The sequence below is a fragment of the Aethina tumida genome, chromosome 1 (genome assembly GCF_024364675.1).
Source record: "Aethina tumida isolate Nest 87 chromosome 1, icAetTumi1.1, whole genome shotgun sequence".
Lineage (NCBI taxonomy): Eukaryota > Metazoa > Arthropoda > Insecta > Coleoptera > Nitidulidae > Aethina > Aethina tumida.
This window is the reverse complement of record NC_065435.1, coordinates 74,381,242-74,391,852: the sequence shown is the minus strand read 5'-3', so window position 1 is coordinate 74,391,852 and position 10,611 is coordinate 74,381,242. Positions and strand designations below refer to the sequence as shown.

General features: G+C 34.7%; 1 long non-coding RNA gene across 3 annotated transcripts; it reads right to left on the bottom strand.

The window, feature by feature from the left end:
• Positions 1-568: 568 nt before the first annotated feature.
• LOC126264233 (uncharacterized) lies at positions 569-10,282 on the bottom strand. Of its 3 annotated transcripts, none has more exons than XR_007546995.1 (3): positions 10,256-10,282; positions 698-733; positions 569-640 (listed from the first exon to the last, which is right to left on the bottom strand). It is a non-coding gene; the product is annotated as an uncharacterized LOC126264233 (long non-coding RNA). The 3 variants fall into 3 exon arrangements; XR_007546996.1 differs by lacking the exon at positions 10,256-10,282 and adding an exon at positions 7,255-7,281; XR_007546997.1 differs by lacking the exon at positions 10,256-10,282 and adding an exon at positions 6,652-6,678.
• Positions 10,283-10,611: the final 329 nt, after the last annotated feature.

Below are 10,611 nucleotides of genomic sequence, written 5' to 3'. Positions count from 1 at the left end.
AATCAGCGATAAGTCCGGAGATTTTGGTGGCCATGGCAACAAATTTATGTCGGAGGAACAGAAACATTCCAAACCCTCGTAATATTAGGTGGGTCATAATCCTGTTGAAAAATTGGATTTTGAAGAGTCCTGTGATAAAGCAACAAATTGAGTTCAATACCTTCCTGAATATATCGTTGGACGATCAAATTACCTCTAATGACAATTAAAAGTAATCTACTATCATACGCAACGGCACCTCAAACTACACTCCAGTTGTTCAATGTACAAACCACGGCACAAAAGATATAGATTTCGGCTTTCTCTGCGGTGTCTCATGACACGTACCCGACCATCATTGTGTTTCACATCTCAAAGCTGTTGTTCTCCACACCACTTGAGTCTTTGATGATGATGCTATAACGTGAAAGGAAGTACACACTGGAACTATAAAAGAAGCTCAAAAAACAGGATTTTACGATAAACAATTCTCGTGGTCGCCGTCCTTCTTCAGTAAACTACAAGTTAGCAATTGCACAAGTGATCATCTTCGTAAATATATAGTTGAATTAAGACATCGGTTTTATTGTTCGCTTCTAGCTCGACGTTTTCCCGAACCTCTCGCATGTCGTTCGGTGGCTTCTTCGGACCATACTCTCCACTACAATTATAAACAGTCCCTCGAATCAGATTCATTTGATTGTCAATTTTCACTAACTAAATTCTTATCTCTTTTAGATAAATAATTCATCCTCTATAAAATTACTTGAATCACTAAAATTGTCACGCCATCACACAAAAGGCATTAGAAATTAATGTAAGAGTCCATTAAATATTGGAAAAGTTAATTGAATACTGAACTGGGTCTGTATTATATGAATTTAATATACATTAAAATGGTAGGAAAAAAATTGCGCAAAAAATGTTCAACAACCGTTCCTAAATTCATTTTGTGTTTTTATAGATTTGAAAAATTTATAGTCAATTTATCCGTTGATTAATATGCCTCAAAGAAGACTTTCTTCTAAAGACATTACCTTTGTAATTGCAACTTGGTACATGTTAGTCTGAGTCAATAAGTCCAAATGTATAATGTCTCATAAAATGTAATAAGTTATGCTTGGAATTGTTTTCGGCAAATATAATGCCAATATACGACATAGTGGACGATATCGCACATGCTCTATACCCAGCCGTCGTGCACACGTTTGTATCACTGTTAAGTCTGTCTACTATCTGAAGGTCGCAAAAACCTGGTGATAGAGTCAGAAGACGTTTCCGATACTCTATGCCCGGAGAGGGTTTTTTAGTCGCTAGAAAGTCGACACTGCCTCCGCTTTCCATCAGGAGCGAGTCTATGAAATATTCTTCCCTCTCTAATCCAAATAATAATGGATGGGTCATGGGCATGGGTCAACGGTCATCGTCTATGAACTGCAGTCAAATGGCGAAATTGTTTATTGAGTCTAGGTACATATTGACTCACACATAGACATATGTGAGATATTATGAGCAAAGCATAGTTCTGCATCAGAGTGTGTGTGTGTAGAGACACGCACGGAATTGTGAACTATGAATGATCGACGATATCTTGACTTGGTTATTCAACCAGTTATTATTCCTTTTTCTCAAGAACTTCGACCAGATTTCGTTTTGGTAAACGACAAATCCCGACCTCACCCTCCAAGACTTATAATTAACGTTCACAAAATCATGACATCACAAAGATGCAATAATGCCCACGTTCACCCGACTGCATTACAATTTTACACATGTGGAATCATCTCCAAGACAAATTTACACTTAAAACTACCAGCCCGAAAATTTGGAATAGCTCTTAGAGAAGAAAGGATCAGCTGTAAAATTAGTAAAATATACTGTTTAATATTTATTTTCCCAATTAATTAGGTGATAGTTTTGTTGCGGATTTCATAGTTCTGTTGTTGACATAATTTTGTTTAATTTATGCAGGAAATTACGTTGTTTATTAAAACTTGATTTAATTATATATTTAATTTCATATTAGTATTGCATTGAATTGCATTAGTATTCTGATTTTCGAAATATGGAGTAGTGTATATACGTTATGTGAAATATTTAAATTAACAGAAATGTCGAAAATATTTAAAATATAAAATATTATAATTTTTAAATCATAATCTAAGTGGAATTTAAGTTGTCGATTTATCATATTTTTTAAAGGACATTATGCAACAGTGAGTATGTGCTTAAAATTTTTCGGATAAGTTGTATATATATATATATATATATATATATATATATATATATATATGAGTGAGTTACCACAAATGATATTCATTTCCACTTAAATTATCATTTAAAAATTATAATATTTTGTACATTTGAAATATTTTCAATATTTCAATTAATTTAAATATTTCACATAATGTATATACACTGCACTTTCGAAAATCAGAATACTAATGCAATTCAGTGCAATACTAATATTGCAACAAATATATTATTAAATGAAGTTTTTATAAACAATGTGATTTCCGGAATAAATTAAACAAAATTACGCCAAGAACGTAACAGAACTATTAAATCCGCAACAAAATTATTACCTAATTAATTGGGAAATTAATAAATCAAAATTAAATACGTAAAATTAAAAACCTGAATATTAACTGCTATATTTTACTAATCAGTACTTGGTTGTCAAGCCCAAAATTAGTGTACAAATAAATTTTTGATCCACAGGTCGTCCTTTCTTCTCTAAGAGCTATTCCAAATTTTGGGGCTAGTGGTTTCAAGTGTAAATTTGTATTGAAGAGGTGTAAATTGTCGGGTGAACGCGGGGATTACTGGAGCCTTGTGACGTCATGATTTTGTAACGTTAGTTATACGTCTTGGAAGATGAGGTCAGACTTTTACATCTACCGAAACGAAATCTGGTCGAAATTCTTGAGCAAATGGAATAATAATTGGATGACCAACCAAGTCGTGATATCGTTGATCATTCATAATTTCTCTAAGAAGACTTTCCTCTAAAGATTTTACCTCTGTAATTGCAACATTGGTACATGTTAGCCAACAAGGAGTCCAAATATATAATGTCTCATAAAATAAAATAAGTCATGCTTGGAATTGTTTTCGGCAAACTAATAATGTCAATATAAGACATAGTAGACGAAATCGCACATTCTCTGTATCCAAACTTCGTGCAGACGTTGGTATCACTGTCTACTATCTAAAGGTTGCACAAAGCTGATGATAGAGCCAGAAGACGTTTCCGATATTCTATGCCCGGAGAGTTTTTTAGTCACTAGAAATACGACACTGCCCCGCTTTTCATCAGCAGTGAGTCTTTCAAATATTTTTCCTTCTCTATTCCAAATATTAATAATAAAAATTGTGTGCAGAGCATGGGTTAACGGTCATCGTCTATGAACCGCAGTCAAATGGTAAAATTGTTTGTTGTGTCTAGGTACATATTGACTCAACACATAGATATATGTGAGATATTATGAGCAAAACATGGCTCCAACTGTTGTGTCTGGAGGTGGTTCCGTAACAGTGTGTGTGTGTGTGTAGAGACACGCACGGAATTGTGAACTATGAATGATCGACGATATCTCGACTTGGTTATTCAACCAATTATTATTCCATTTTCTCATGAATTTTGACCAGATTTCGTTTTGGTAAACGACAAAGTCCGACCTCATCCTCCAAGACTTATAATTAGCGTTAACAAAATCATGACATCACAAGAATACAGTAATCTCCGCGTTCACCCGACTGCATTATAATTGTACACGTGTAGAATCGTCTTCAAGACAAATTTATTAATTTTACAGCTCATCCTTTCTTCTCTAAGAGCTATTCCAAATTTTGGGGCGGGTAGTTTTGAGCTGTAAAATTACTATAATATACTGGTTAATATTCAGTTTTTTAATTTTACATATTTAATATTGGTTTATTAATTTCCTAATTAATTAGGTGATAGTTTTGTTGTAGATTTAATACTTCTGTTGTTGACGTAATTTTGTTTAATTTATGCAGGAAATTACATTGTTTATTAAAACTTGATTTGATTATATATTTGTTGCAATATTAGTATTGCATTGAATTGCATTAGTATTCTGATTTTGAAATGTCTAAAATATTTAAAATATATAAAATATTATAATTTTTAAATGATAATTTAAGTAGAATTCATGTAGTCGATTTATCATATATTTTTTTAAATACACTTCAGTGAGTATGTGGTTAAAATTTTTCGGGTAAGTTGTGAAACACCTTATACATATTGTAACAGTTTTCGGAGTTAGGACAGTGTGAAAATAAAACTGACACTTCTCATCTTTCGACTATTCCCCATAATTCTGGCCGTTCACTGGACTCTTATGCACCCGCCCGGAAATGATGGTAACCGAAGGAGCCTCTTTGATCACTTTTTCCGCCTCCTTCTAGATCAAGACGTTGATATACGCGGTCTCGTACCTCCTCGAGTCCGAACTTTGCCTCGCTTCCTGCTCGACCTTTCGTCGCTGCTGTCTCGTTTCTTCCTAGAAGATATCTTCTTACCAACTTCGATACTACTACCACGTTCTTTCTTACTCCTCGACGAGTATTTTGCTTTACTGTCACTCGAGCTGGAATAGCGTTTTTTAGACTTCGTAGTTTCAATTTCTTCTTGTCCTTTTTACACATCAATCTTATCCAATAAATCTGTTCATACCTTGTAGAATTTCCATATCTGGTCAGATTCGTAACTGTAGTTCTACCTTGGCAGCCACTTCTTCTGAGTGCGTACCTCTCATTAGGTAAACAATGTGTTACTTCAAAGGGTTCGTGATACTTTGGTTTTAACTTTCCTCCATTCGACAACTGACATTTTCAACAACTACTTTATCACCAACAGCCTTCTTGAATGGTTCGAGCAGGGCATAACACATCATCAACGTAAACAAACGCAATATCGTCTTTAAGTGGTCCAATGGGTTTTATCGATGACACTTTGATAACACTTTTTTTATTTACGTCACAATAATCTACACATAACCTTGTATCTTCGTTTTTCTTTTTGACAAGGACTATTGGGCTTACATAAGGAGATTGCCTTTGTCGTATTATTCCGCTCTGAATTTGCTCTTTTATTATTTGCTTCACTTCTTAATCTTTCGCAATGACGGGGTTTATAGGCCACTGGCTGTAGATCACGTAACGTTATCCTTAACTTGTTTGTTGTTACTGCGGCCGGTGTTTGATTTATTCCATTTTGGATTATTGTTTTTATTTCCTTAATAACCCACTCGTCCAGTCCTGACAAATTTAAGTCATTACAATATATATATATATATATATATATATATATATATATATATACGTAAGGTATATTTGAATGAGTTACCACAACTGAATTATCATTTAAAAATTATAATATTTTATATGTTTTAATTATTTTCGATATTTCAGTTAATTTAAATACTTCACATGACGTATAAACACACAGTTACGAATATATTATCAAAAAGAAGTTTTTATAAACAATGTAATTTCCGGAAAAAATTAAACAAAATTAAGTCAACAACAGAACTGTTAAATCCGCAACACAACTATCACCTAATTAATTGGGAAATTAATAAATTAAAATTAAATATGTTAAATTAAAAACCTGAATATTAACCCTATATTTTACTAATCAGTACTTGGTTGTCAAATCCAAAATTAGTGAACAAATTAATTCTTGATCCACAGATCGTCCTTTCTTCTCTAAGAGCTATTCCAAATTTTGGAACTAGTGATTTCAAGTGTAAATTTGTATTGAAGACAAAGTCGTCGATCATTCATAATTTTCTCGATTTTATATGAACAATTCCCTGCGTGTTTCTACACACACTCCAAACACAACAGTTGGAGCCATATTTTGCTCATAATATCTTACATATGTCTATGTGTTGAGTAAATATGTACCTAGACACACCAAACAATTTCGCCATTTGACAGCAGTTCATAGACAATAATCGTTGACCTATGCTCTGCGTGCAACACAATTTTTATTATTATTATTTGGATTAGAGAGGGAAGAATATTTCAAAGACATACTTCTGATGGAAAACGGGGGCACTGTCGGATTTCTAGAGACTAAAAAGCTCTCTCCGAGCATAGAGTATCGGAAACGTCTTCTGGCACTCCCACCGGCTTCCTGCAAACTTCAGATAGTAGACAGACTTAACAGTGATACCAACGTCTGCACGAAGTCTGGATACGGAGAATGTGCGATTTAGTCTACTATGTCGTATATTGGTATTACTAGTTTGCCGAAAACAATTCAAAGCATGACTTATTACATTTTATGAGACATTATACATTTGGATTAGTTATTGTAGTCTCAAGCTAACATGTTTCAAAGTTGTAATTACAAAGGCAAAATCTTTAGAAGAATGGCTTCTCTGAGACATATTAATCAACAGATAAATTAACAATAAATTGTTCAAATCTGCTTAATGCGTTATTTGGAAATACAAATTTTGTAAGAAATGGAATGTATATTTTTGTCTATTAAATAATATGTCCCTAGACTCAATAAACAATTTAGCCATTTGACAGCAGTTCATAGACCATGGTCGTTGACCTATGCTCTGCGTGCAACACAATTTTTATTATTATTATTTGAATTAGAGGGGGAAGAATATTTCAAAGACTTACTCCTGAGGGAAAGCGGGGACACTGTCGGATTTCTAGGTACCAAAAAGGTCTCTCCGGGCATAGAGTATCGGAAACGTCTTCTGGCACTCTCACCAGCATCCTGCAAACTTCAGATAGTAGACAGACTTATCAGTGATACCAACGTCTGCACGAAGTCTGGATACAGAGAATGTGCGATTTAGTCTACTATGTCGTATATTGGTATTACTAGTTTGCCGAAAACAATTCAAAGCATGACTTATTACATTTTATGAGACATTATACATTTGGATTAGTTATTGTAGTCTCAAGCTAACATGTTTCAAAGTTGTAATTACAAAGGCAAAATCTTTAGAAGAATGGCTTCTCTGAGACATATTAATCAACAGATAAATTAACAATAAATTGTTCAAATCTGCTTAATGCGTTATTTGGAAATACAAATTTTGTAAGAAATGGAATGTATATTTTTGTCTATTAAATAATATGTCCCTAGACTCAATAAACAATTTAGCCATTTGACAGCAGTTCATAGACCATGGTCGTTGACCTATGCTCTGCGTGCAACACAATTTTTATTATTATTATTTGAATTAGAGGGGGAAGAATATTTCAAAGACTTACTCCTGAGGGAAAGCGGGGACACTGTCGGATTTCTAGGTACCAAAAAGGTCTCTCCGGGCATAGAGTATCGGAAACGTCTTCTGGCACTCTCACCAGCATCCTGCAAACTTCAGATAGTAGACAGACTTATCAGTGATACCAACGTCTGCACGAAGTCTGGATACAGAGAATGTGCGATTTAGTCTACTATGTCGTATATTGGTATTACTAGTTTGCCGAAAACAATTCAAAGCATGACTTATTACATTTTATGAGACATTATACATTTGGATTAGTTATTGTAGTCTCAAGCTAACATGTTTCAAAGTTGTAATTACAAAGGCAAAATCTTTAGAAGAATGGCTTCTCTGAGACATATTAATCAACAGATAAATTAACAATAAATTGTTCAAATCTGCTTAATGCGTTATTTGAAAATACAAATTTTGTAAGAAATGGAATGTATATTTTTGTATATTAAATAATATGTCCCTAGACACAATAAACAATTTAGCCATTTGACAGCAGTTCATAGACCATGGTCGTTGACCTATGCTCTGCGTGCAACACAATTTTTATTATTATTATTTGAATTAGAGAGGGAAGAATATTTCAAAGACTTACTCCTGATGGAAAGTGAGGACACTGTCGGATTTCTAGGTACCAAAAAGGTCTCTCCGGGCATAGAGTATCGGAAACGTCTTCTGGCACTCTCACCAGCATCCTGTAAACTTCAGATAATAGACAGACTTAGCAGTGTTACCAACGTCTGCACGAAGTCTAGCATTACAAAATCATGACATCACACGGATGCAATAATCCCTGCGTTCATCCGACTGCATTACAATTGTACACGTGGGGAATCGTCTTCAAGACAAATTTACACTTGAAACTACCAACCCCATAAGTTGGAATATCTCTTAGAGAAGAAAAGACGACCTGTGGATCAATCACGCGAGGATTACTGCATCCTTGTGTCGTCATGATTTTGTAACGCCAATTATAAGTCTTGAAGAATGAAATCGAGCTTTGTCGTCTACCAAAAGGATATCTGGTCGAAATTCTTGAGTAAATGGAATAATAATTGGTTGAATAACATCGCTGAATAACAACCTTTGACAGCAGTTCATAGACCATGGTCGTTGACCTATGCTCTGCGTACAACACAATTTTTATTATTATTATTTGGATTAGAGAGGAAGAATGTTTCAAAGACTTACTCCTGATGGAAAGCGGGTGCACTATCGGATTTCTAGCGATTAAATAGCCCTCTCCGGGCATAGAGTATCGGAAACGTTTTTTGGCACTCTCATTAACTTTGTGCAAACTTCAGATAGTAGACAGACTTAACAGTGATACCAACGTCTGCACGAAATTTGGATATAGAGAATGTGCGATTTAGTCTACTATATCGTATATTGGTATTACTAGTTTGCCGAAAACAATTCAAAGCATGACTTATTACATTTTATGAGACATTATACATTTGGATTACTTGTTGTTGACTCAGACTAACATGTCCCAAAGTTGCAATTACGAAGGTAAAATCTTTAGAAGAAAGTCTTCTTTGAGTTATATTAATCAACAGATAAATTAACAATAAATTGTTCAAATCTACTTAATGCGTTATTTGGAAACACAGATTTTGTAAGAAATGAAATGTATATTTTCGTCTATTAAATAATATGTACCTAGACTCAATAAACAATTTAGCCATTTGACAGCAGTTCATAGACCATGGTCGTTGACCTATGCTCTGCGTGCAACACAATTTTTATTATTATTATTTGAATTAGAGAGGGAAGAATATTTCAAAGACTTACTCCTGATGGAAAGCGGGGCACTGTCGGATTTCTAGGTACCAAAAAGGTCTCTCCGGGCATAGAGTATCGGAAACGTCTTCTGGCACTCTCACCAGCTTCCTGCAAACTTCAGATAGTAGACAGACTTAGCAGTGTTACCAACGCCTGCACGAAGTCTAGCATTACAAAATCATGACATCACACGGATGCAATAATCCCTGCGTTCATCCGACTGCATTACAATTGTACACGTGGGGAATCGTCTTCAAGACCAATTTACACTTGAAACTACCAACCCCATAAGTTGGAATATCTCTTAGAGAAGAAAAGACGACCTGTGGATCAATCACGCGAGGATTACTGCATCCTTGTGTCGTCATGATTTTGTAACGCCAATTATAAGTCTTGAAGAATGAAATCGAGCTTTGTTGTCTACCAAAAGGAAATCTGGCCGAAATTCTTGAGTAAATGGAATAATAATTGGTTGAATAACAACACTGAATAACAACCTTTGACAGTAGTTCATAGACCATGGTCGTTGACCTATGCTCTGCGTGCAACACAATTTTTATTATTATTATTTGGATTAGAGAGGGAAGAATATTTCAAAGACTTACTCCTAATGGAATGCGGGTGCACTATCGGATTTCTAGCGATTAAATAGCCTTCTCCAGGCATAGAGTATCGGAAACGTTTTTTGGCACTCTAATCAGCTTTGTGCAAACTTCAGGTAGTAGACAAACTTAACAGTGATACCTACGTCTGCACGAAATTTGGATATAGAGAATGTGCGATTTAGTCTACTATATCGTATATTGGTATTACTAGTTTGCCGAAAACAATTCAAAGCATGACTTATTACATTTTATGAGACATTATACATTTGGATTACTTGTTGTTGACTCAGACTAACATGTCCCAAAGTTGCAATTACGAAGGTAAAATCTTTAGAAGAAAGTCTTCTTTGAGTCATATTAATCAACAGATAAATTAACAATAAATTGTTCAAATCTACTTAATGCGTTATTTGAAAATACAAATTTTGTAAGAAATGGAATGTATATTTTTGTCTATTAAATAATATGTCCCTAGACTCAATAAACAATTTAGCCATTTGACAGCAGTTCATAGACCATGGTCGTTGACCTATGCTCTGCGTGCAACACAATTTTTATTATTATTATTTGAATTAGAGGGGGAAGAATATTTCAAAGACTTACTCCTGAGGGAAAGCGGGGACACTGTCGGATTTCTAGGTACCAAAAAGGTCTCTCCGGGCATAGAGTATCGGAAACGTCTTCTGGCACTCTCACCAGCTTCCTGCAAACTTCAGATAGTAGACAGACTTAGCAGTGTTACCAACGTCTGCACGAAGTCTAGCATTACAAAATCATGACATCACACGGATGCAATAATCCCTGCGTTCATCCGACTGCATTACAATTGTACACGTGGGGAATCGTCTTCAAGACAAATTTACACTTGAAACTACCAACCCCATAAGTTGGAATATCTCTTAGAGAAGAAAAGACGACCTGTGGATCAATCACGCGAGGATTACTGCATCCTTGTGTCG